Here is a 27,317-nt window from a genome sequence, read left to right as displayed (position 1 = left end):
TCTGGTGAATCAGGATGAGGAAGAGCACAGCCCAGGTGGTTTCGTTGTTGTGTAACAGTTTGCAGAGGTTTCTCAAAACCCTCCCTGAAGCATCTGCTTTTGCTGCTGTCTGATTCAGCTTTATGGTCTAAACAGAGCACTTGTCTGATCTGCTATGGCAAATTTCAAATTCTGAATATCATACACAATAATCCATAGGTAAACAGCGATATTCTCTGTAAGGTGTAAACTTCCAGATCCTGGGCATTTTTGTGGTTTTAGATGCATCCCTCTGAAACTTCTACTCTGCTAATCAGTGGAGTATTCAAGGATCTGTCTAGCCAAGGAACGCTGGTCACTGTGAGCCCTGAAGGTCAGTTGTTGTGTTATCTTCATCTGCGATTCTACGAAGAATGCTCAGTGTTCTCTTCCCTCCTAACAGCAATATTGACCCTGCCCCTACACCTGTGTGCCTGTGGGGTCCTGCAGGGAGCAGTCTGTGGGAGTGTACGTGTCTGTGTGTGCACAGAGGGAGGAGGGCAGCCTGTCTGATACCCAACATCTTCATTTACCTGTGCGGAATGCAGAGGCAGGTGTCTGTGTGCAGCTGTAATGAGTTAGCACAAACAGCAGAAAGGTGAATATGCAGAATGCGCTCAGGGGGGGAGTGGAGCACCCTGCAGTGACGAAACCTGTCCTGGCTACACCACCTGATGTGCAGGAATCAGCAGGCACTTGCCCTCTGACACTGGCTTGGGATGGGAAGGGTGAGTCTGGCCCGAAGATGTTGCTTATTCATGTAACGATTTGTGTCAGGTTGGCACTTTCTTGTTCCTTCCTTTTGATCCTTCTTACATACCCTAATTATGGATACGGTCTTGACAAAGATGATAAAGGGCCTCAGGGGTTATAAAACAGGAGGTGAGGTTAAGAAAATTATGTTTATATTCATTAGAATAGAAGAGATTAAGAGGGGTTATGACCAAGGTGTACAAAATCCAAAAAGTATTGAAGAAAAAAGGATGCCACGAGAATATTTAAGAGAGAAGCTGTGAAGACAGGGAGGGGTAAGTGGAGAGCAGCTGGAATTTTGAGTGGAATTGGTTTTGGGACATTTTTTCAAGTGTGTTGCTCTTGGTGAAGAAAATTAACTTGTGCTAATCAGTGGACTGTAGGCAGATAATTAAGCACAGATATGTTCTTGGCCAGAATTATAGGATACATCATGTACTTTCTTTTTGGACTGTCTGAGCAGGTTGGATTTGGGCAGAGAGTAATGGATTTACAAAGATTTACACCTTTTGTGCTCCTTTGGAGTAATGAGCCGGGGTGCCAAATGTCAGAAGTGGGAAAATCCCACGTTTTCCTATGGAAAATGCTTTGTGCAAACTTGTTAACTAAAGCAGTGCTGTGGAATAGAGGTTTTGGGGGGCTCTATGCACAAAGATAATTTTAGGGGAGTAGCACAGCAAAGAAAGCTTTTCAGTAATGAGTATTTGTACAAATGTGACAAGCCAAAGATGTGTGGCCAGGAACACCACCAGCTGTGCAGCCACACAGGCTGAAATCAGAAGGACATAGAGGCAAAATCAGTTATGGCTATAAAAGGTTATGAAATGACTTATAAACACACTGGAGGTAAGAGGAAGGCAGAAGTCCATCAGGAAGAAAGGGAAGCAAATAAATGGACTGGAAGAGAAGACAGAAATACAAAATGCCATTATTTTGCACTGCTCTTCACAGAAAGGTTAATAACTGTGTCAGATCTGTAACAGTGTTCCCTGTAAAAGGGCTTACGAGCAAAGGCAAGAACAAGATAAGGAGTATTTAGGTAACTGATATATTTGGGTCAGTGTGGCCTTATGAAATGTACCCACTGAATTATTTACAACTCTCAAAAGCTTATGGAGAATAGGGCAGTTGTCAGAATTCTGGAGGAAGGCAAACATAGTACCTGTCACCAGAGAGGACACTACAAGGGAAACAGAGATTTGTAAATACCCAAGAAGATACAGAGCAAATTACCTGTGAGCACATACCTGTGAGCAGCACGGAGTAACTGGCATGCTTTAAGCCCAGACTAATCTGATTTCTTTTTTCTGATTGTGTAACTAATACCCAAGAGAGGAGGAAAGCAAAAGCACTTTGTAACCAGGAGTGTGATGCTCACATGAGCATCGTGTTCTCATACCTGAGAGAAAGCTCAGACTTGTGACTGTCAAAGTTCTTGATCAGTGGATCACTGAATCTCTTTTACCAGAGCTTCATGTGCCCAGGTAGCAAGGATTTCACTGTGCAACAGCTACCACTGGCTATACACTTGGATTTAACAAAGTCTTAAAAGAAGTATATTAATGTTTAACTCAGATGTTATTGGACATTTTAGCTGTGGGATGTGAGAAGTATCTGCCTTAATTTTGATCAGTTGTTTGAATGATGGACCAAAAAGCACAATTCCCAAGTGTGGGTGAGCCCCAGTCCTTAAAAATGAAACCCAAGTGCACACACAAAATTGTTGTGTAGGGACCACTGCTTCAGGTGAGCTCAGGGGATGTCGCTGTGGACCCTGAACTGAGGGGTGGCTGCTGGGACACGTTGTTCCCTAAGGATGTGGACAGCTTTGGAGAGAAGCAACAAAACCAGGTCTAGTACCTAGTTATTAATCTGGGGTTTACTGTACTGAGAAAATGCTGCAACTTCCCTGAGGGTGGTAATGTGGGGAGGGGGACGGAACTGGCACATTCAGGACTATTTCAGAGCAGCTGCTTAAAACCTGAGTCATGGCCTCTTGTTACCAGACTCACACCATGTGGACAGTTGCCTTCATAACAGAACGAAAATTTCACAGTCTGTGTGACGTGGAGCAATTTATGCACTGGTAAATCCAGTTACAGTCCTGATTTAGAAAAACACTGAAGCATCTGCTTAAGTTTTTGTCTGACAGGTTTTAACAGGTGCTAAAAGCTCTTCCCTGAATGAATTGCTTCGCTGAATCGAGATCCAATCAAGCATATGCTTGTGTTAGGAGAAGGATATATGCAGTGCATAAACTCTCTGAAGGTGGGGGCGGAGGGGGAAGGAATATACATTAGGATATTTTTAAACATCTTTTTTTATGAATGCTTTCTCTCAATGGAAATTGCATAGACTGCAGCACCATCCTCTTTGCTCTCTCTCCAGCATCCCTTTTCCCAGTGTATTTACTCTGAAAGAGCTTTGCCGTGGGCCACAGGCTGTGTTGCAGTGGAGTATCACACATTGAAAACTTACCCTACGTGGTGCAGAAATGTGATGGGTGGGTGGAGGATGGGGAGCGAGAGGTAAGCCTTTAGAAAGTTTTCCTACAGATAATTCTTTTTAAACACTCCTCAGGCTTTTGCATAAAGATTGCAGAGTAGGCATTTCAGCAGCTTAGACGAGCCTTGGATTTATGCTCTGTAATAAATGTATCCATAGGGTGCTGCGTTGTTGTAATGATAGCAAATGACAGTAAAATTAGGAGAATTAATAATGACCCAGCTGGAATAATTTAGCACTGTGATAAGTAAACTCTAACCTAATACTCAGCGTCCTGGCAGAACTATTTACAAAAGCACATTGAATGCAGGAGTCTGAGGGGAATCTTCTATAGAAAACAAAGTGAAACCCTAATCACAAACAAATGCCATAGCATGTCATTAAGAGGATTAAGTGGCTTGAAATTGATGTCTAAGGCATTTTGGTTGATTGTTGCTAAAAATACCACGTGCTTGACAATTATCTTCTGTTTGCCATCCTCTCTCCTGTTAGTTGTCTGTCGTGCAGTATTATCCTTGTTTACCACCCCTGCCTCGTACCAGGTCTTTGTCTGTGAGGTTTGCAGCTTCCTGCCAGAGCTGATCTGGAATTCACAGTCTGATGTGTTGGCACTGGTTGGTGCCAAACCATGAATACCTTGACAGCAAGGGTGAGGCCAGGTTCAGCAAACACTGGGCTGAAACCAAAATGGAGCAGCGCAAAACTTCTGGAGTTAGCTTTTTAAACAAAAATGCTTGGGTTTTAATTTGAAATACCATATTTTCCCTAAGAAATACTTTTTACATTGGAGTTAACGAATTTCTTTAAAAAAAAAATTACATTCCAGTGAAGCATTTTACAAGTAAATGGGTTTTATATGGACTTGAACTCCTAATAGCCTTCTGAATAACTAGTATTTCTGGAACTTTAACCTTTGGTGTAAGTAACAAATTTTTCAAGGCAGAAAAATTCCTTATTCTGCACTGCTTAGTGATTCCTGGCTATTACCTCATTGGTCTGTGCTTTGCTGAGAGGAAGAAGCTGCAGATGTATTTAGGCAAGTCACATATTTCTGAGGGAAAGCCTTGAAAGTAGCATCGCTGTGTCTGAGTGAGTGTCACCATATGGATCATTTCCGATCTGCTCAGGCTGTCAGTGAAGGAAGTGTTGCACCAAACTCCCAGATACACTACAGGAGCCGTGGTTGCTTCCATGACTGTTTGATGTGTGTAAGCTGATTGCAGCCCTGAGCAGAGCAGGCAGCAGGGAAAGCCCCAGTTGTGACTGAAATCCAAGGATTCGTGGGGAGCCGTGCTCTCTGTGCAGGTGGCCATGGGCATTGTGCACGTGGAGCCTGAGGGCAGGAGCCTTCACCTGCAACCCCTGCGATGTCCTGGATGTGGGCATGGAGCAGCTCCACCCTGGTGTAACATTTTCACTTGAAATATCACCTCTTGTCACTCTGGGGGCACTGAATTACCCTGTCAGAAAATGTGTCTTCAGCATCACAGGTTGGGTGTGAGCAAATTCTTTTGGCTCTTCCTCTTTTGTGTCTTGCAGCCATGTGGTGCTGGGTTATACTGAGCTGTGCTGCTTTTGTAAAACAAAAAATTGAAAATTGGCACTGAGAGATACTGGCATGCCTGCCCTGTTGGCAAGAGGATCAATGTCCTGCATGATTCGAGAAAAGACAGAAATCTCTTGTAGTGTGAGAGCTACACGTGGACAAAGAAACCTCAGGTTTTCAATTAGAAGTTTGTGGGTTTGATTCTACTTTCTCCTGTATCAGTTTTATTATAATAGTAATAATAATATCAACAAAAACTATGCTAATATAAATAACTGTCCTGAATCCAGCCATGTGAGACGGCAGTGTGAGATGCAGATGATTAAAGCCAGATTATTGTCCCCCAAGACTGAGGTTCAGACATTCCATGTTTTCTGGGCTGCAGGCAGCTGCAGAGGAGTTGCAGGAAAAACAAATAAGGACAGCGAAGTTTTAAACTGTGGTTCAACCCCTTCCTTCTCACTTGGGATGAGATGCCAAATCCACTGACCTACTGCCTCTCTTTCATGGATGCTCCTGCCCTTCCTTGGCAGCATAATTACAGCATGGCTGGGCGTTCAGACTGTAACCTGGGTGTAATCATCCTGTTTTGAGGACACCTGAATAAATAAATATTGATTGAAATCCTAGTTACTGTCTCCACGAGGGCTGGCTCTTCAGGTTAGCTTGTGCACTCTGCAGACCTCAGTCAAAGAGGGTTTTTACCCAGGCCTGAGGGAAAATGCAAGTGGCAGAAGTCCATCCTGTCTCCTCTCGATGGCCATGGTGCTGCAGCTCTTTGGTGATCCTGTACCTGCTGGGAAAGTCAGGGATTTAAGGAACGTAAGCGGGAAGGGAAGGTGTCTGCTTGGTGAATGACATGGCCAAATGGAATTAGGATTTGTGTCTAGACAGCAATCAAAACTAGCCTTTCATCCTACATCAAGGTAATATACAAATTGTTCTGTAAGCATTAGTAAGTTAATTTTATTACTTTGAAGATGCACGCATAAATAGGCATTGGATATATTTGCTGTCTCACAAATGGAAATGGAGCTAAAATACCAGCAAAGGTGGGGACTCCTCACTAGTGATTTTTCTTAACCCTCCTGTTCTGGCTGTGAACTGGATTATTTTGGGTCACTGTTTCCCTTTTCAGTTGATTAACCCAGTGTAATCCTACATTCAGTGAGCATTTAGATGGCCAGGTGAGATGCAATGTTCATAAATTATTAAACCAGTGGAAGTCCCTCACACTGCACTGAGGATTTTGGCTGCAGAGCAGTAAAGGAGCTTGCTCTGAGTCACAACTGGCATCTCTAAAAAGGAAAAAAAATAAAATCTTTTGAAAAAATGAAATGTAACAGACTATAAATGAAAGAAATGTAATTGTATATCAGAGCAATCCATTAAACACACACAACCTGCTGAGAGATGCTGCACTATCACTCACTCCTCTGTAAGTCAGTACATAAACTTGTTTTTAATTTTTTTGGCAGACTTATGAAGCCAATTATCTTGGTAATAAATATTCAGCTTTAATGGGCAAGTAAATAATTAATGTTATTGCCTTTGCAAATTTAGCTTTTCAGTTATAAATTAACATAATTAAAATAGTAATGTTTCAGTACGCATTTTACCAGCCAAAATCTAAATCAAGCAATTAAACTGTAGGTTTTTCACATCAAATGTGTTGAGTTTATAATGATACAAACTGTGAGCATAAATTTGCTTTTCCTGGTCAGATTTATTGCAGAAACACGAGGAAAAAAATATTCTGCAGTAGATGTAATCAAGTATATTATTTGAAAAACCATTAATACATACTTTAACTACTTTTTGTTGTCGTTTCACGGTGAAATAGGGAGGGGAAGGCACATTTCCCATGAGTCTCTGGCCCAGCAATAATTGCCTGTGTATAATTGTAATGGCCACTGAGCAATGGCTGTCGGGGCATAGTGGCTGTCACATCTCTTTGGATTGACTGGAAAACCACAGTATGGATCTGAAAAGGGAAAAAAAAAAAAAAAAAAATTACTCTGCAGTCATTAACTTCAAAACCTCCAGTCTGAGTTACACAGACTGCAAATTTGATCATACACTCCTCCTCCTCTACTTATTGTTTTATATTTTTTGTGAGGAGCGTGTGCTGTCCTCCGCTGTCAATGTTCCAGCTTAGTGAGCAATCAGAGCGGAAAAGCTTTTCTTGGTGAGAGGAGGTGAGTTAGGAGGAACCTGCAACTGTTTCTACTCTGAATGCAGCTCAGAGCTGGTGAAATTCAGCCTTTTCAGTAGCTGATCCCCAGGAGCAGAGTGTGTGGCTGTAACTTCAAGCTGGCTCAAGGGTTCAGGAGGTTGCATCAAAATTTCTGAATTTTCTTGTGAGATGCAGTGAAACTATATGGCTTCTGAAAATTGGGAGTTTCAGGGACATCAGACTGTAGGAACTTGAGCCTCTCTCTATTTTATTTTAAACCAGGGGTGTCTCAAGAGCATTTCAGTTTGTATGACTGGTGTCAGGTTTTGACTCTTAAAAGTAGCACATTTTGTTAGAAATGGGAAAATCTCAGAAGTGACTCTGACATTCATCTAAAAACAAGGACACACACAGATGAAAACTTGAAGTCCGAAAATTTGGTCAGAGAAGTCCTGAAAGCTTGTACTGAGAACCCAGAGCTGTAGACATTTCTAGTCCTGCAGTCTTCACAGATTATAATTTATCATGGGCTGAACAGTCTATTTATAGCTCCTCAAAATGTTTCTAAGAGCAGCATTTTACAAACTGCCAAAGGTTTGCAGATTCGTAATGAGAAGAATTCCTCGATGCACAGGCTTGCCCGCATCCAAACCCCCTCAGTGACATTTCTACAGGCTGTGATTTCATAGTCCTTTCGTGTCCCAGAACCCGGTGGGCAAATTTATCCCTGGCAAAGGCGCACTGAAGTCACTGAAAAGTGATAAATTCAAGGCAATGAATTTTATTTCAGTGGTGTTCAAACTGCTTGCAGTGCTATGCAGATAGGTAGCTATAGGCTTTTTTTGCAATATCCAATTGTTTAAGCTTTAGTGGCCTAAAGCAAAAATCACTTTGGAGCTAGTTGGCTTAAATACACGCAGAGCTGCAGCTTGGTTTTGACAACAACATTATCTGGAGTTTTAGAAGCACTTTAAAAAGAAGAAGAGCACGCTAAACTCTCATGCATGATATCTGTGGTTTCATAATTCCAAAGGTTTTTTAACTGGACGCAATTATGTGCTGCTGTGATGAACTGTGGGTGGCAGAGCAGCAATGCAAACACCTGATGGCACAGGCAGTCTAAGCACTGCTAATTCTGCGTGTCATTGTGCACCTGTAGGAAATACAAGTTTTTATCAGTGAAAAGTCCAATTTCTTTCTCAAACACTGCACTGTTAGAAGTAGTTTTAATCTGTATTTAATTATTTACTTTAGCCGTGTCTAGATTTGCATGGGGTTGAGGTGCCATGTGTGGTTTCTTTGCCAGTGGTGGATAAATGAGTTTTTTCACATCATGCCAAGCTCTGCCTGGGTTTAATGACATATTTCTGGCCGGGGTCTGGTCCTGGAGTCAGCAGCCTTGAGCTGTGTCTGACAGGAATCCAGCCTATTTTGTAAGAAGGGTGTTCTAAACTCCCTGATGTTCGATCGTCCCCCTTTAGATGTTCTGGTTTTCATCACAAATCAAAGATTGCTCTGAGGCTCCTGGGCACTGAAGGCAGTTCAGGCTGGCTCTGCCAGGTGCTGTATTTCTGCTCCACTCTTCAGGATTTACAGCACTTTAAGGCAGCGTTTCCCCACGGAAGCGCTGTGACACTGCCTTATTTTATGGGTGAATTAGAGTATTTCATGTATTTGCTGACTTCGTCAAAGTCCAGCAAATCTTCTCTCTCTGAGAGTAGGCAGCAGGAGGTGTTGGCATGGGTGAACTCGAGATCTCTCCCATGTGGAGGCTGAGGAGGGATGTTTGTGTGTTTGGAAAGGGGTGAGAACATTAAAGGAGTTGTGATTTGACGTTGCAGATGCACCGTGGCTGTGTGGTGGAAGGCAAACTTCTGGGGTTTGCAAGTGCTTCTCTTTCCTGAGGATCCACTCATGGGCTCTCAGCTGTGGTAAAGAGATGGAAAGGTATTGGGACCTTCTAGTAATAAACAGCATTCTTCAACCTGGAATGTACTTGATTTTTACAGAACATAGACAATACATCCCAGAATAATTTCAGAGCACTTTGCGTGGGTAGAAGTTTTTGCTGGGTTGTTTTTTCTCTGGTTGGCATAGTTCTGTGTTGTGCACAGGTGGATAAATTTTGTTTCCCTTGGGTCAGCTGAGGTTCTCACAGCACATCCCACCCGTGCAGCGCTGTGGTTGCAGAGTGGAGCCCTCACCCTGGCAGAGGTGTGTGGATATGTGAGCCACAGGTGGAGAGGGGAAGCTGGAAAAGCGATAATATGTCCCAACTTTTGGAAAACATCTGTCCCTGGCTCAGTGTAAAAAGGATGAAGAGGATAAAGGAAAAGACAGGCACTGGCTTTACCTTACTGATGAGTTAAGGACTCTGCCAGACTGAATTTGGAAATGAAGCTTTTTAGTGAGCTGGGAAACAAGTTAATGTCGCTGCAGTGCACTTGGGGCTGGAGAAGCTTGTTTCAAATTTGTGATGAAGGGACCTGCTTGAGCCAGTTCCCTTCATCACAAATATGTTAGATTCCCATTTTAATCTAGAATAAGAGGAAATCCACTTAGATATTATTCCATCTGTGAAGGCTGTATCACACAGCTGCCTCTGGTACAGACCTGTCAGCTCCTGCTGGGAGAGCTGGGTTCGTTTTGTTACTCTATTATTGTGACGACCTCTCCGGTTCAATGGAAGCTGGTTGCTACTCACTGCTGAAGTGAGTTCAGTATTGTTTTTTTTCCCCCCACAAATGTGCTTCCACCCCTTTGAAGGCATTATTTGACAAGGACATATGCATTGCAGTAACTCCATCATTGCTTTCCATTGAACTGGCAGAAGAAACAATAATCTCCTGAGCGAGCTTCAGCACAAGGGCAGATGTAAATGTTTGAGTGTAAGGGGCCCAAGAGATCTTATTTTATAGTCTAAGCAGGCTGTAATAGGAGGAGTAATAATAATAAAAACACTTAATTATGTAATGCAGTGTTGGCAGTTGGAGAGTTAGACAGTAACCTGCAACTTAATGCTTTTGAACTTGAGAAGCATCTTTGATTAAAACCAAATGCCTGCTGAAGAAAGGAGTCTATATTATTTCAAATTGGAAGTATTTCCAGGGCATTTCTTGGGTTCATTTTCAGAAAGTATTTACTTATGTGCAACAGCAGAAAAACCTGTGCAGTGTCATAGCATTTTCTAACACAGCAAGATATTAATTACACTCATGAGTCTCATAAGGTAATGTTGATGCTGTTATGATGGGAATAGTTCCTTCAACAAGGATGATGAACCACTTGTTTCCTTATTCCTGGATACCTTTAGTTTGTACTTGGATAACAAAAATCAATGCTGACCTTCAGCAGCATCACGGTATTCTATTGTGTTAATCTGTCAACGTATTCTTCATTTTATTATTTCCTGCATTCTTTAATTGAGTTCATTTCCCTCCACACCACCACCAGCCCCCACCAAATTTCTAATGGTGGGTGTTACCACTTGAATTGCAGCTCCCCTGTTTCACTATTTGTTTTGTTGGCAGGGAAGGGGGGAAAAAAAAGCCTCCAAACAGCTGAGTGCCAGTAGTGCTGATGACTTCTGTTTTATTTATGTTTTGCACTGAGCCATGGTGAATGATGAAGTGTGTCTGGGACACGGCTGTGGGCAACACTCTAAGTGTCACAGTTGGAAATGTGCCAGAGTTGCATTGCTACCAATTTTTTACCATTAGCCTCGTGGAAGGAGGGATTCAGTCTCATTTTATTCCCTTCTTCACCCATGTCACCGTTGCAGTAAATTAATGTGAGATCTTTACCGGGGATGGAGCTGACGGGGTGAGCTGTCACTGCCACAGCTTCCCCCAGGACTGGAGCTGGGAGGAGTCAGGAGCATCCTTTGGGATAACAGAGAGCTTGGCTTGGAGCCGGAGCCTGGGGTGGGGTTGTGCTGGTGCTGTCCTGGAGCTCAGCAGGAAACTCTGCGCTTGATCCCGAGGAAAAGGCAAAAAGCAGCAGTTGTTCCCTGCTCAGCTGTGTGGGGACTCATGTCCGAGGCTGTAATTAGAAGATATACCTGCTAATGAATTGGTGTAATCCCCTGCTGTGCTCAGACTCTGCTGGGGGATCTCTTCTCCTGCGTTTGCAGAGGCAGGTGACCTTGCTAAATACTTAGCAGTAAAAATGTGTTTTCCCTTGCCTGTTTCACAGCTTTTCTTCTGGCTCTCCCAGTGGAGCTCTTCTTTATTAATTGAAAATATTTGCCCAGGTTTAGTTTTAGGGAGAGAGGGAAGTTAGAAGAGTGTACATGAACATGTTCTGTATGTGTCATACATGTCTACATGAATGCACACACTTAAGGAACTCTGATTTCTTAATGGCCACGCTAGCAATAAAAATAAAAGAAATTTAATATTTAAGCAAGGAGTTATGTTTTCAATTATTTTTCAGTCACCAGCCACTTTAAATATTTAATCTTTTCTATGCCCAACTAATTTATTCAATTGCAGTTTAGGTAGATTGTAATTAATTTTTGATGAGACAAACTAATACTAATTTGAGTGTCTACTACACTGTAATATTTGCTCCGCAGATGTGCCGTTTAGCTTCTAGATACCTCTTTTTTGCCCTTGCTGAAGTTGCAAAAGCTCAGCAATGAGCCGTGCCATTGATGCCTTCAGCCAGGCTGCACCTTAAGCTGTATGACACACAAATATAAGGATGAGTGTGCTGGGTCAGAGGAGGGTCCAGCCAGCTCCTGTCCTCACCCTGGCAGGGATCAATAGTTGATGCCTGAAAACAAGAATTAGGAGCAGGACAAAGGTACAGCAAGGCTTCCTGAGAGAGAGAGAGAGGCTCCTAGACTTCATTGATTTGTGGCCTGGAAACATCCCAAGATAGAAATGGTGTCTTCACATTTAATATTTGAGCTTATTTGTTACATCTAAAGTATATCGTTATTTTGTATAATTCATGCTTTGCATCAGCAAAAGACTGAGATTCTTCCAAGGGAAATACTCTCTTTTTACTGGAAAAATGTCTTGTCTGCCTTTTCTGATTAATGGGAACATCCATATGCCGGCTTTTGTGAGTGGAAGACGGATCTGATACCACTTAACTATGTTAACTGAATGTAAAAATCCAAAGTGGTGGGATAATGAAAGTAATTTGCAGTTTGTCGGCGTGTTCCCTCTGATCAAAGGGGAGTGGGGGAATGCAGCAACTTAGAAACAGCGCAACAAAACTGTGAGGTTTCTAGGACGTGGGGCATTTTCTGCGAGTTCAGACTTGGTTTTGTTTCAGGCAGGCAGGTGCAGGCTGAAATGGATGATTTTTGTGTCAAATGGATTTGGGTTGGAAAGGTTCTTAAAGCCCATCCAGTTCCCACCTTGTGCTGTGGGCAGGGACAGCTTCCATTATCCCAGCTGCTCCGAGCCCTGTCCAGCCTGGCTTTGGACACTTCCAGGGATCCAGGGACAGCCACAGCTGCTCTGGGCACCCTGTGCTCACTCTGCAGCTGTGGGGTGCTCCCGAGGCTCTGGGCTTGCCAAGAACTGCCCAAGGCCAAGGTCTAAGAAACATCTTGGCAGGTCTGTGATGGGCTCTCCACAGTCCCTGGCTTTGAGAGGGAAACAGCTGGACACTGACCATCAAGTGAGGAGTGACCTACTGAATGTGAAGGGGTTTTTCTGGGCAGCACAAATGGCATATATTCTTTTTTTTTTTTTTTTTAATTATATTTTTTCTTCTTTTTTTCCCTTGTATGATTCAGAGCCAACACAAATTATAGCGGGTGAGGGTTTCCGTGCATTTATCTTTTGTAGGTTTTTACTTTATTGCTGGCTGGAATGGTCCCTGGCCTGGCTCCCTGCCTCTGTGTTGTGTGATACACATCAGCAGAGTGTGCAGGAAGCACGTTGACTCCAGACTGGAGCATCTACACTTTGCTGCTCACTGGCCATTGATTTAATCTCATTAAGTTGCCCCATCTCAGTTGTATCATGAGAGATGGGAATTGTGCACGCTCACTGCATTTTGTCATGAATGAAGTTGTTTTCACCTCCACGTGCACACCTCTCGTTACCTCTCCTCCTTCACATTGCTGCATATTCACTGGCAAACTGTGCTGAACAGGAACTTTCACAAGCCCAGGTGAGCCCAGGTCCCTGCACTCAGGTTGCAGTGATGATCTGGTCCTGCTGCTGTTCCTTCCTCTACTCAGCTGATGCTCTGGGTAATGCACAAAAATGTAGCACTGATTTTCTTTAGTGGCTATTCTATGTTACAATTTACAAGTACAAATGAAAAAGTAATTGTAGCTGTGGTCTCCAGAGATAAAATCCCTTAAAAGCAGTAGGATTAGGTCTCACTGCTGCCTGCAGATCAAACTAGTGCAGCATCAGCCGTTCCTATGCCCACAAGTCACTCAGCAGGCATTTCAGTTGGCAGTCAGATGTTTCATGGTTGGCCTGGAAGAGGACAGGAGCTGTGAAGATCCACTTTTGTCCTTCATGTCTGAGTTCAAGAGAGGCAGGAAGTCTGCAAATGTGTACAACAGTCACAGGGCTGAGGTCTGCCACCCTGACTCCTGCTGTGGGTGTCCCACAAGGTGCTGGGGAGCCTTTAGGGGTGTATGTTACTTATGAGGTCCAGTAAAGTAATTATTAGGTCCAGTAAAATTTGGTTTTTTCTGATCTGTGTGACTATGCGTGCTGCATGGACTTCAACAAAAAAAGAAAAAAACCATTATGTACATTTGTGTCTGTGTATACACGCACACACATGTGTGTGTGTGTATATATATATGTGTGTGTGTGTATATATATGTGTATATGTGTGTGTATATATATATATATATATATATGGCACTATGGTGCTAACTTTCAGTATGCAGTTTCATGTGTTGGTTGCTGAAAACTTCCTTCTCACAAGCCCAAAACCTAATGTGTTATCCTGATAGGTGTAACCTGTTTGTGGGTTCAGGGTTTCTTGTGAAGGTGTAATGGGATTTTTTGGAGCTGCCACAGGTTTTCTCCTCTGAGGGAAACCTCTTGTAGATCTCTGCTGTTTTTCCCCTTTGCTTTTTATAAAATTCCTAGGCAAAGTTAGAGTATCTTCATGGCTGCTGAGTTAATCTTAAAAAAGCATCTCTGGGTGTGGTTTAAGGGTGTGAGCCATGGATGTATCTGACACAGGGAGCTCAGATCCTGCTCTTTCCCCAGTCCTCACCTGTTTTGTGCTGCTGTGCCTCGTTTTGCTTCACAGGCTGTATTATCTGGGTGGGGGAAGGATGATCCTTTGAGTGTTTCCCACCTGGCAGGGGTTAGGGTTGAGCATTTGCACTTCCCAGTGCTGCTCTGAGGTTTCTGTTTGCTGGCAGTGCTGCTGCTGGTGGTTGCCTCCATCGCTGTCCTTCACCTGGTGCCCCTGCTGAGGCCCCATGTCCCTGCTCAGTGCCAGGGTCTGACCCCTTGGAAACTCTGAGCACATCCAGCAGTGACAGTGGGCTAGAAAACGTGGTGATGCCTAGCCTCCTGCTCCCAGAAAACCCCAGGACATTTACTGGTCTCTGACAATTTTGTTGGAGGCAGAACTTTGGGAACTGTGGAGTGTTGGGCTGGCAGTCATGACTTCTCATCTGCTGTGAGCTCCTAAGCTTTGAATTTCTTCAGTAAGAACCATTTTATTGTACAGAGTATTAAGACTGGGGTGATGTCTCTGCTTTTAATATCAAAGTCCTGTTATTCTTCAGAAATGCCATAATGAATTAAAATATTCCCTGTGGAGAAGTGCATTAGTTACTTTTGTGTTGCAATATTGGACAGGAATAAAAAGCAGCCAGGCTGTCATTCATTTCCTGGTCTAGGGACACTATAAAAGTACTGTAAAGCAGGAATAGCTTTGCACCACAGTTCTTGAATTCAGTGATTGCCCTCTGAAGGTGCCATACATGATGGATTGTCACAGACTCTCTGTCCTGCCTTGACATTTCATTCCTGTCCAGTGTTGTCTTGCGTTCTGCTCTGAATCTGCCAAACAACTGACCCTAGAATTTAATGCCACGCCTTCTCCTCTTTTCTTTTTCTGAGCAGCATCTTCTGCCGCTGAGACTCTGAAATACTGGAGGACACTGCATCTTCCTCAGGGACACGGGCAAGGGAGAGCTGGAGCCTCTGGGGGGCTCAGAAAGGAATTGTGGTTGGTGGTCGCCTGAGGAACTTACCTTCACCCCAATGTTGCTCTGAAACGAGTCGCGTCCAGCAGTCAGGTTTGGTAAGGTATGTATTTTTTTTTTCCCTGCTCTTGTATTTTTGCTCTTTTCTGACTGTCTACATATGGGGAAAGCAGAGCATTAGCAGCCTTTGAGTTTATTGCTGTATTCATGCCATGCTCATACTGTGTCTGTAAATAAGCTTTGCTCTCCCTGAATTTAGAAAGCGTTCACCAGGAGCGAAGTGGTTTTATTGTCTTGAGCTTGAGGGGGTGTCTGTTTATGTGAAGTTCTTTATTGAACAAAATGCTCACTGATGGTTGTGTGTTGCTGCTGGTGATGGATATTTGGTGATGGGAATCCACGTTTTGAAAATCCCACTTGTTGTGTTTCACTAATGACCATAGTTCTGAGGGTCAGAGATGGGGAAAAAAGGAGATGAAATAGATGAAATTTGTAGTTCAGCCCTGTGCTTTCCTTCGTGCTTTGTATATTCTCACTGTGTGCAAAGGATGGAAATACCACTACCAATTTCCTGTATAGTCTTATTCCCCCTTTGTTGTGTAGCACTTACATTTTTTGCCTGTGTGAGTGTTCTCATACCCACACAAATGTTGCCCTGGCTGTGCAGGAAGTGTAGCAAGGAAATATGCAACCATTTTCTGACAAGAAACTGAAGGCCAGGACATATTGAAGATCGTGCTAGATGAGATTTTAGGGTGAATACAGTCCCTGGTTCTATGGCTTCTTTTACCTATGTTAGGTTACTTCTGTGAAAGCAAAGTTTTCTGAGTCAAAAAAAAAAAAAAAAAAAGACAACAGATTTAAAGCAATGGTTCCCAGATCTCAGTAGGGTGGTAGCAGATGATAGTATCCTTTTTCATTTAACACATGGGTATTGACTTCTTTTATATGACTGAACCAGCACTATAATCTTGTTGAGAAAAGTACAGCAGCAATATAACACCTGTGCTTGGTGTTAGTGGAGGAGCAGGGAAAAGAAGTCAAGACTTTCTTAAAAGCCTCTAAAATAAACCACGGTGCAGGTGTGTGTATATTAGTTCTCCTGCTTTTGATCTGGTTGCGCTTGTCATGTTAGCTCTGGAGGGCTCAAACTCTAATGCTCCAGCAGAGCTCTGCCAGTGTCTGGCAATTGCAGGGAAAAGTTGGTTGGAATAGCTTAAATTGGGTGCTTAACTTTTAAATGTTGAGGGTCAAGAAAGGTCTGTTCCAGCCACAGCATGTACTGTTAATTTGTCCAGGAATTTCAAGCAAACAACACGGTTGCCAGGGCGAGGTTCCCGTCATTACAGCGCAGCACAGCTCCGCTTGTCTGCCTGCTCTGGTTTCTGGAAGAAGAGCTTGTTAAACATTGCTCCTTCCTTTATTATCCTCTTCACTTCTGTTTATTCCCAAGCTTCTGCTCTTGTGATTATAACACTTAAAAGGGAAGGTTGTAGGAGAGGTATTTCATAATCAAGAGAGCTTCTTGACTCTTGCAGAGAAAAAATTGGCACTGTTAGAATGTAGAAATCACAGCGGTTTTGTTTATTCCTCGTTTGGGGTTGAGATTTCTGAGTTGAAATATGTAAATGTTCCTTGCAGTGAGGGTGTGAGTTTTGCTGGGTGCCCAGGGTGTCCCAGGGTGTGTGAGGATCTGCTCCAGAGCTGTTGGTTGCTGGTGTGACCGTGGTGCTGCTCCTGCCTTGGTCAGGGGGGTAATAAATGAGCTCTCCTGTCATTCCTGAGCCAATCCAAGTCTCACTCTAAGGTCTGTACAATTGATTTGTGTGAAAATATTATTAAGGCATTAAACTCTAGGTTGGACTTTGATTATACTTTTGCATTTTACTTTGTGACCATCAGATCTAAAACTTGGTTCTTATTTAAATCTCACATTTACAGAAACTTCATCTTTAAGAAGAACATTGCAGGTTGAGAAGTTTGTGCTAAACTATAAAGATTTGGCCAAACTGTTGTTGCTCACTTAAGTAGATTAAGCCTTTCTTTATTGATTCTCTTCGTCTTGGGGCTCCTGATTACCAGGAGTGCTTGACTGCCATCAACTTTATCTGTTCCCGCAACACCCTAGTAAGGCAGAAGTGCTACTTATCCCCATTTTGTAAATAGTGAATAAGAAACAGAGTCACTTCCAGGTCACTTCTAAGTGGCAAACATCTGTCCCTGATTTTCAGGCAGTCTAAGTGCACAAGCTGCATCCCACAGCTGCAGACACGCAGCCTTGGCTGAGCACAAGATTTGGATGTGGATCTTTCTGAGGTCACTGTTCCCACCTGATCCAGTTTCTTCCATGTGTCCTGCTCTCCCAAGTAGAGAGGGTTTTAATTAAGTGATTACAGAAAAACTTAATAACGTTGGGACTCAATGTTTCCCTGCCTATCTCTACTGAAAACTGAAACATCTGGAAAATCATGTGAGCGGAATTCATTCAGCTTTGCAGTGGAGTGTTTGCTCACCTGAGATGAGCAGATTCCCTTTTAGCAACATTATGAAATTGTGCTGATGGTAATCTTATAGTATGAGGAATTAATTTAAATGGATCTGCAGATAATGGGCAGAGCAATAGTTTTTTTCCGAAATTGCTCATTTTTGGATTAGTAGTAAAATGCTCTGTTCAGCTGAAAAGGCACATTTAATAAATATTTAAGAGAAATTTTAAGTAGCCATTAAACATAGTTAATAAATTTTATCTTGCAAGTAAAATTGGAAAAAAACCTGTTCATTTAATGTGTTTTATGACTCTCATAGCAATTAATTGTCTTCATTACATGAACATAAATCCTCAGTGTAATTCACCTTTTTCAGATTAATTGCTATGGAAATTTTCCCTTTGCTTTGTTTAGACTAGTAATATTATTTCTCTTTTCTAAAAGTTGAATCTCAACATCACGGTTTTTTACCTTTTCCAGATGTTCTGTAGATTATTTCCAGTTAAAAACATCTCTGTGCTCTAGGCCAGTGCAGGGGTGGTGTTGCAGCTGTGATGCTCTGATCAGCTGGAGCAGAGATTTCAAGCCCTGCTTGACTTGCAGCAGAGCAGTGATCAGGTCTCCTCTCTCATTCGTTGTATTTTGTGGTCTGATAAGAAACTTATTATTTCTTTCTTCAATTTTTTCTTCTTTCTTACATGATTTCATTTATTAAATCAGGAAGAAACCTTCTGTTTTTATATGCCTCTAGGTTTGACTCTCACAGTAAAGCAACTTTTCATTGTCTTTGCTGAGGGGTACAGGTGGCTGTGTCTGAATATTTGTCAGTAAAATTGTCCTCCAACATTATTGAGGGAAAATTTTGAGTGGAGCATCACGGGATTGCTGCTTGAATTCCCAAAATTACACTAAGAGCTTTGTTTTGATTAAAGCCTTTATTCCTCTGGATGGAAATTTGCACACCAAACAGGACAAGAGGACAGCATGCAGGATTGTGTTTTACATATGTTTTTTTATCAGTGAGCAGACTGAGCTTGCTTGCATGAGTAACATATATGCAAATATTTTCTATTGTTCCTCTGGACTGTTTTGCCAGGGTGAGGAAATAAACCAGCTATTATATTTTTGTTGCAAGATCAGCAGACTGGCTGTTGAGGTATCAATTCCCTTGATGATGCCACTTCTGCAGCCCCATTCACTCAGCTTCTCCTGACAGGGCTTTTATTGAATCCATCAACCTGACACATATCAAAGCACAATTTCTGATAACAAATATCTTGTTGGAAAATGAATTAAAAAGGTGATAGCGGCGGCAGAACCAAGTTGAATTGCTGAAAGAAAATAAGAAACTCCAAAACTAACATGAGATTCTTAAGATACCAATCACAGAACAGTAATATAATAGTCCTTTACCTGTTCTGCTGAAGTACTGAGAAGTCAGTGGGTCTGTCTGAAGTCATACAATGGCCTGGCTCCTGGGCTGGCAGCCTGTGGCTCTGCCTTCTGCCCTCTGATGTTTGTAGTGGTGCTTCAGGGAGCCTGATGAAGTTGGGGTTTGTTTTTTCCTGGAGACCTTTCCCGTGCCAGGACCAGCAACCTCCTTGGAATAACTCTGCACTCCAGTCAGATCTGGGGACTGAGGAGTGGGAGATGCTGGCTCTGAGTGGAGTGCATGTTCTTTCTCTCAGGAGACGAAGCGGTTTGGAGCCCCTTGTCCTCTGCAGAGCTGCTGCTCGGCAGCCCATGGGCCGTGTCTTAGGCAGAGTCCAGCCAGGGTGGAAAAGGGTCTATGTTTGGAAATCAGCTGGCTCAAAACCATTGTCTGAGAACAGATTTTCTCCTTGCAACCTTCTCCTATCTATTTTGCTGCCTTCATCCTGCTCTTCTGTTCCCTTTGGTTTTGCATCTCTCAGACAAGCAGCTTCTGGCAGGGCTCCCTCTGCACTGGTACTGCTCTCACTCTGCCCAGGCTCATTTCTGATTTTTGGCTAGCATGCCCTGTAAAATGCTAGCTAATAATAATCATGCTTTTTGCTCTGTGGCAGGCCTGCTTTCTGGGTAAGTATCCACTGACAGTTTGCAGCCTAGCAGAGAGGAAGAGGAGGGCAGCCAACAGTTGATGTGGAAAATTAATTATGGACTGCCATCATCCTGCCATGTAGTTAAGACAGTTCTGCATTGCAAGCTTCCCATCCAGCTGCACGTCTCCTTCCTCAAATAGTGGGAATGCTGCCAGAACAAAGCTTAGTGGAGAATGTCTCATATGGGACTGATCACTCAGGATGCTCTGGAGCCTTTACTGCTCTGCTTTCAGCTGTGGCACCACCCAAGGAGCAATTTTTTACCTTTTGTTGGATGAATGTTTAGCTTAATTGTTCATCCAAGTGATAAAGATGTGTGTGTGTTTTGGGGAAGACACCCATGTCCCCTCCAAAGTCAGGCAGCAACACTTTAGTCTTCCATTGTAGTGGTAACTTGGTAACGTTCAGGTTTAGAGGAGCTGCAGCTTTTTATATTTTCTTCCTTCAGGATGACATATTTACTTTGTAATGATCCTCAAAAACTCTCCTTGTACATGGAAGGGGGAAGTTTGACAAGCACCAGCAGCCCTGGGAATGTGATTACCTAAAGGAGCAGTTCTGTCCTGGACAGCCTCTGTCTTCAGGATCACAGAGGCAATTGCTGGAAGCCCCAGCACCGTGGGTGGTTCAGGAGCTGTTCTGGTCTCATAATTAAACACTGGCTCCCACTGCCCCGAGCTGAGCGCTGCAGAGCCAGCACAGCCCAGTCCGAGAGCCAGAGGTGCCCTTCCTCAGGGAGCCCTTTAGGATATATGAAAGAGTCTGACAAAATTTCTAAGTGGCTATTTGGGGCTGAGTTAAGGAAATGAGCATTTGGTGGAACTTTCCTCAATAAAGCCTTTGTTTAGTCCAAAGGGTATTGAAGGGTGTGATGGAAACAGCCTTGCAAAGCCACAGCAGGAACAGGTGTGAGGTGTTATGGAGATATTTTCATATAACAGTGTCTCTTCAGACCAGAAAAACCCTTTTGGTTGCTCCCGTTTTCAGTTAAGGTACCAGAAGTCTCCACTTTGTAAGTTTTTATTACAAAATTCGTTGTCACAGTTGCTGACTGATTTAATGGTTAGCTGAGGGGTGATCTCTAAGAAATACCTAGGATTTTGTAAAGGGCCAAATTGCTGCCTGGTGGAAGTCACTGACTCAAATCATGACGATGTGAGCCTTATCCTCTTCCTGAGCTCTGTCTCCTGATTGACATAAATTCCACTTTCTTTCTAGTGCTGTCATGCTGATTTTTTGCAGCCAGGGGACTGTATTTGGAAGCACAAACCCATTGCACAGGTTTAGATGTGCTGCAAATAATTATGAATGTCTAATGAAGGGAAGCTAAAGCATACTGAAAATATTTGGAAATAAGAGGGAATGTGTGCAGCCAAGCGTTAGCTGTGAATGGAGAGTTCTTGTTGGCATCGTTTAATGAGAACTTTCCAGCTCGTGGTTTCTGTGGTGAATATGTAGATAACAGCAAAACCAAAAAGACAGGCTTGCTGTGTGTGAATGGAAGGAGCCTTTCACCTCTGGGGTAAAAGGGACAATGAAGTGAGCAGTGTTTGTGTTTATGGGCTGACACCCCCTCTGTCTTTCCCTTCCAGTTACTGGGAAGGGGCCAGCAGAGACCCCACAGCACTGCCTTCCTCTAAACAAAGTTGTGTCTCATTCCTTCACAGCACCAAATACCATCTGTTTTTCACTTCTGACTGTCCAGGAAAAAACAGGGAGAATTTTTTTTACCCTTTTTTTCCCCCCTCTGTCAGCTGGGATAGGGTAGTTCCATTTATATCTCTCCAGACAAGCTTGGTGCCTTTGACATGAGCGACCAGATGCCTTTTTGTCCACCTCAGGAAGTGGTCCCTGATCTTTGTGGAGATACCCCTCTTCCATTCTTCCCAGTGTCAATGGTCTGTTAGAGGGAACACTTCAGTTTTATGTTAGATGTTGTGTAAAGACTTGGGCTTGAGCAACCCTCAAATTGATGTGCACTCAAGCTGTGTTTTGAGACCATCACCCATGTGGATGGAGAAGCTGAAAATCAAAGCATTCTGAATGAAAAAGCACCTTGAGGGTTAGGACTGTGCCATTTCCCTGGCAGTCCTCATGCCTCTGTCAGGTGCCAGCATGCTGGGGAAGTGGAAATAAAAATAGAATAAAGAAAATTCGAGAAGTTTTCTACAAACCCCTTTGCATTCTGTGTGTTGAAATGGGTGGGAGAAGTGGTGCTTGACGTGCAGGGTAACACCTCCCAAAAGTGTCCCTGGGTTTGTGACTGAAGTAGGGAGGTTGTGAGTCCTTCTCTGCACTTTTGTGCTGTCCCCAGGGGTGACACCCAAACACAGAGCAGCACTGGACGTTTCCCCTTGGAATGCTCTTAGAAGGGGGAAAAACAACAACAACAACAAGTCTTTTTCCTTAGAAAGGCTTGTTGGCACCTGTCCTCGGCTCAGGAGCACGGGAACAAGGGGATGGACGGCCCTGCACTCTGCTTGCTTTCTGTCTGGGAGGAATTTCCAGTTGTTAATGATTAATTCAAACATTACTTGTCATGAGTGCGGTCTGCACAGAGTGATAAATCTGTGGTGGGTTAGAGGTGGAGGTTGCTCAGTGCTGACAATTAGTTTGAGCCACAGGCTTTGCTTTCATTGGCATTTTCACAGCATTAACCCGGACCTTGTCAATTAAAATCCAGACACATTTTGATGAGGGACATCTTCTTCTAATGATAATTGTAATAATATCACTTTTCTTCATTTAAAACCTGTCAGACAGGCCATGTTTCCTGGAAAATAACTGCCCAATTTTCAAATTGCCTAAATAACTAGGAAGTATCTTTCAGGTTTTTTGAGCTGACACTTCATCACCAATAACTAAAAGCATATGAGGCCAGAGCTGTTAATCTTCGAACACTTACCAACTTCAGTCAAGGTAATTTGACTTTATCTGCTAAAATAAGCAGGTTTATTAGCCTTCACTTTGGAGGCTAATAAACATTTGATAATTGCCTCGAGTCATTGATGAGGATTTATCCTATTTAGGTCTTCTATTTGACAGTGTAGCTCCAGAGCATGTTCTAGGCATTTCTGCAGCTCACCTGTTCATTAGGTGGAGGAGAAATTTTGGTGTAAAGGTGGATTAAGGAACTTGTCTGAGTTATACAAGAAGTCTGCAGTAGAAGTAACCCTGGAAATCCTCTGTCTGTTCTTGTCTATTAATTGCAGTGGTTTTTTATGCATCTGTAAATATATTTAGAATCTCTTTCAGGCCAGAAAAATGACTATTTAGTAGTTGCAATGGGAGTGGTATATCAGGTTTCAATTGGAAACCCATTGTGGTATTATTTGAGCATGGCATGAAAAATAAAAAAAAGTGAAAATCATGTTTAGATTTTCATGGAGAAATACTTTTAATTTTTCTGAATGGTGGTTCATATGTGAAATCCTTCACAAAGAGCCAAGAGTAGGGAAGCAAAAACCTGTATCAAGTAGAACTATCTAGACCTTGCAATGTGTCTGATCTGAGCTTGTCCATGTGGGTGGAAAATGCTGCATTCCTTTATTAAAACTTGATTCTTCTCTGAGAGCTGTAGAAGAAGGAACTCTGATTAATTATGAGCACCCCTAGGTGATGCTGTAATATAAGTAACAATAACCCATCTTATTTCTATAGCAGCTGGAAAAATGTCATCAGTTGTTTGCAGTTCAAAACCCAGGGCATAGCCTGGACTCTGCATAGGAAATCCAGGCACAAAATACTGCACTGAAGAAAGATTGAGGAATGATAACTGAGAACTAAATGGGCTTGTGCTGCTGTGCCTGTATTCTAGAAGTTTATACTTGTGCTTTCAGTCAATGCAGAGTAATTTCTGTGGCAGAGCTTTTCTTTTCCCTGCAAGCCCTGGAATCTGGTGCATATGGAAATCACATTTACAAGAGCACAGCTTGAAGGCTGTAAATATTATCAGATATTTTTCCAGTGAGCCTTCATCAACTGAGCTGTGTATCTCACTGCTCTCATTTTTTTAAGAGTGCATTAGGGCTGATCAATAAAACCTGACCTACCTTTGCAAGTTAAATAGACCTGATTTTAAATGGCCAGACTGAAAGAGATTAAGATTTGCTAACAGTGATTTAAAGTGCAGGCCAGGTCCATGTTCATGCCATTTCTTTTCCACTTTGAGGTTTGAATTCAGTGGAGAACGGGTCACATTGGACATTAAAGCATGGAAGTAGAAGCTGTCACCTTGTTGAGCATGTCTTTATGTAGGAACTGCCTTCCTACCCTGAATTTTGCAGTGTCTTACTGAAAACATGATGTAATTAGTATATGTGGAGCACCCCTAACTGCAGAGTGAAGGCTCTGTGAACTCAGACTGTAAACAGTTATTTCCTGTTTGATGCTTTTGATTTTTGGGAGACGCCCAAGGAGGAAAAAAGAATGTGCAATAAACAAACAAACAGACACAACATAGTAAAAATGTATATCTGTTGTTTAACCTGTGGAGTACATTGTGGAAGTGGAGGCTGGAAGAGCAGCACATCCCTGCAGTGCAGGTCTGGCTGGGCATGAGGAAGGGATGGATTGGTGCTGTAGAACAGGCTTTTATTTCCCCACCTCCTGACTTTTAAGCACTTAATTTGAGAAGTTGAAAGCCGTGTGGAATGGTCTTGTGTCATGAAAGACAGGTTTGGTTATACAAATGAAATATTTCATTGCCCTAAAGTTAGTCTGAGAGGTGTTGTAGTAAGCAGGTCACTGAGTCAAACGTGCTGAAATAAAAACTCCTGGCAGGAATGCTGCACCCTGCAGACAATATCCCTGTTACAAAGAACTGCTTGAGAAAAATGTAAATATTTTTGTGGCTGTGGTTTGTCATAACCACCCAGCTATCTGTGTGTTGGGCTAGTTGTGATTACTGTGGTATGTAGTGTGGTGCCTCTGGAGATTCCAGCTGAGATTGGGTGTAGTACATGCATTTACTGGTGGTGTGCCTCAGTTTCACAAGATCATTCTGTGCCAGCTGCTCTTCCTCTCCTTTGCATGGTTTATACTGATAACAGGAGGAGTGTGGACTCAGTGAAAGCCATCAGAAGGTGCCCAGATGTCTCCACCGTTTTACATGGACCTTGTGTGTGTGAATTTTGGCTTTAGGCTTGTTGGTGTGCATGCTAGTTATTTTTGGACTAGTTATTAATAAAAAAAATATTATAATTTTGTCCCTAAATGACTTTTTCTGTCTCTATGGCCCTAGTTTGAGCCCTGCTATGGTCAGTGCTGGGGAGCGAGGTCGTACATGACAGTCCTTGGCCCAGGGAGCTTTTGTGTGAAAAGTCTGAGTGCAGCGGGAGAAGGAGACAGGGATTGCCAGCGAGTGTGGAGGCAGCAGATGGAGCACAGCGGTGGGGATGAAGGATGTGCAGATCTTCGTGTGTTGCGGGGCATCAATGATCAAAACTCCTCTTTGTTGTGGTGCCTGTATGAGGCTCACAGCAATCAGGGATTTGGTTTGCTGAGACTAACTCCTGCCTTGTTAACTACTACCTCTTGATTATTTCTGTCTGTATCCATCTGCTGCCTCTTTGCTGTTAGAGCTGCAGATTCCTTAGGGTTCAGACAGCTTTTTCTTTTAGCGTTTGTGCAGCACTGAATTCCATGGGGTTCTGGCCCAGGGTTAATGCTGGGAGCTGTTAGCGGTGGCATTTGCACATGAAAAATAAGGCATTAGGAAAACAATTATTTTCACGTCCTGATTATCTTTATTTGCATTCCAGCATCTTCTGAATCGTTGAGACTGAAAGCATTATTTAAATGAAAGATACATGATTATAATTATTGTCATAATGTTCTGTAACCGCAAATAGGTCAGCGCAGGAAATGCAGGTTTTTTTGGTGTGTGGTTGTTTATATATATACACACATCTGTATTTATCTGGCAGGTAGATTTTATCTCACAGCCTCTGGCTGTTGCTTTCCTAGGTGCTTATTCATATTTAATCCAGCTTCCCCCGTGTATTTGCATACATAAATACACACTTGTTTTTAGCACCTGTTTGCATCCTTTACTTCTAGATTGACCCTGAGGCTGCTGCCTGTGGGGTTTTTGCAGCCCCAGGTAGCTGGGTGTTGCACATTGCTCCTCTTTCCCAAGCCCTGAGCCCGTGTCACGCTGACCTGCCAGCTGAAGTTTCCCCTGCTGGCACCACGCCGCAGCCAAGTGCTTTCAGCGAGTTCTTGGCCATAATCCTGAGCTGATTTCTGGGATGCAATTCACTGCCACGGTTATCATATCAAAAGGAGGGTGATTTACATTTCCTGCACGTCTCCATGTTGCCAGCCCCGGAGGGTGCTGCAGAGAGAAAGTTAACGCAGTTTGATAAAATAATGAAAATGAGCCTATTTACAGCGTTGCATCTTACGCTGTGGAGGAATTTCATACAAAGTTGGCACTAAGTATGAATTTAGGTTGTGCACAGAGATTAATTTGGGGACTTTTCTTGGCTCTCAGGGAAAAAATAGGAAGATTGTTCCTGAACACTGAACGTGTGGAGAGCTGTGTACTTGGCTTTGTGTGCCACAAAATAAATCTTTATCTTGATTTCTTATTGTGTTGCCCCTTAAAGTCTCTCTCTTCTTCTGATACTCATCCGGAGCAGTGTCTGCATAACACTTTATCTTTGGGGTTTATCTGACCCCCTCAGCCCTCTGCAGTTTCCTCACTAAAAAGGCATTGAGCAATCACGCCAGCATCATTTGTACAAAGCGAAACACTTTGTGCTGAGATATTTTAAGCACGTTCCTACTGGAAATGCCATAGGAATGGCAGGACTGCAGCGTCTGCTGCTGCTGCTGCGCACTCAGCTGCCCGTATTTGTATGCAGAGGCACACACAGAGGTGGCTTCACATTCATTTCCTGTGTATCAATTACTTATTAGTAATCCACAGGCCCAATTAAGGAGCTGGAGGTAGGATGTAATGCTGAGAGTGTGGCCATGCCTCTCCTGTTGGAGGCTGGAGAGGGAAGGGATGTATCTGGTGCAGGTGACTGAACTGGTGCTGTTATCTCTGAGACAGGTTCCTGCAGTCTTGTCTAACTTTGGCTTAATTTCCTATTTTTTTATGAGCATCTTCCTTGGCTGTATTGACTGTGCTGTGATGAGGGGTTGTGTAAAAGGGGCACTCAAGGAGAACAGGGGAAACCACTCTTGGATTTACTCCACCTTATCTTTGTCGCTTGAGGTTTTGATATTGTGTACTCGCAGCTGCAAATGCAAAAACATGTCACGTAAGTTTCATAAGCTTTCCAGGAATGGCAGCAACTCCTCTGCAGGGTTTGTAGTCCAAGATCAGGGTTTTTTAAGGAATTGGTGAGTAGAGGTAAAAAAATTCTGCTTCAGGCTGTTCAGGACAGGGTGAACAGGACAAGGTGAACAAGGATCAGGACAAGGTATGTTTTACCTCCCTTTTCTTCTTTGCATTTCAGTAAAGAAATATCTTTGTTCATGGCTGTGTTTTAACCTGCCTTTAAAAGCCTTGAAGCTTTGCGTAGTTCTCACTTAACTTTAGCAAATCCTTTAAAAGCAGATCACAGAGATTGACCACACC

At 43.0% G+C, this 27,317-nt stretch overlaps 1 protein-coding gene across 9 annotated transcripts in view; it reads left to right on the top strand.

The window, feature by feature from the left end:
• SGCD (sarcoglycan delta) overlaps window positions 1–27,317 on the top strand; it is a 497,197-nt gene that overhangs the window by 281,854 nt on the left and 188,026 nt on the right. For 8 of the 9 annotated variants that reach the window (XM_058422461.1, XM_058422456.1, XM_040078046.2 and 5 more), the window contains one exon: window positions 15,074–15,259. The gene's annotated coding sequence lies outside the window, so the exon portion shown is untranslated. Of the gene's footprint in view, window positions 1–14,390; window positions 14,653–15,073; window positions 15,260–27,317 lie in introns of those variants that run through there. The other variant, XM_058422458.1, reaches the window with a different exon arrangement.

This window comes from Hirundo rustica, chromosome 14, assembly GCF_015227805.2.
Source record: "Hirundo rustica isolate bHirRus1 chromosome 14, bHirRus1.pri.v3, whole genome shotgun sequence".
Taxonomy (NCBI): Eukaryota; Metazoa; Chordata; class Aves; order Passeriformes; family Hirundinidae; genus Hirundo; species Hirundo rustica.
This window is presented reverse-complemented; position numbering and strand designations above follow the sequence as displayed.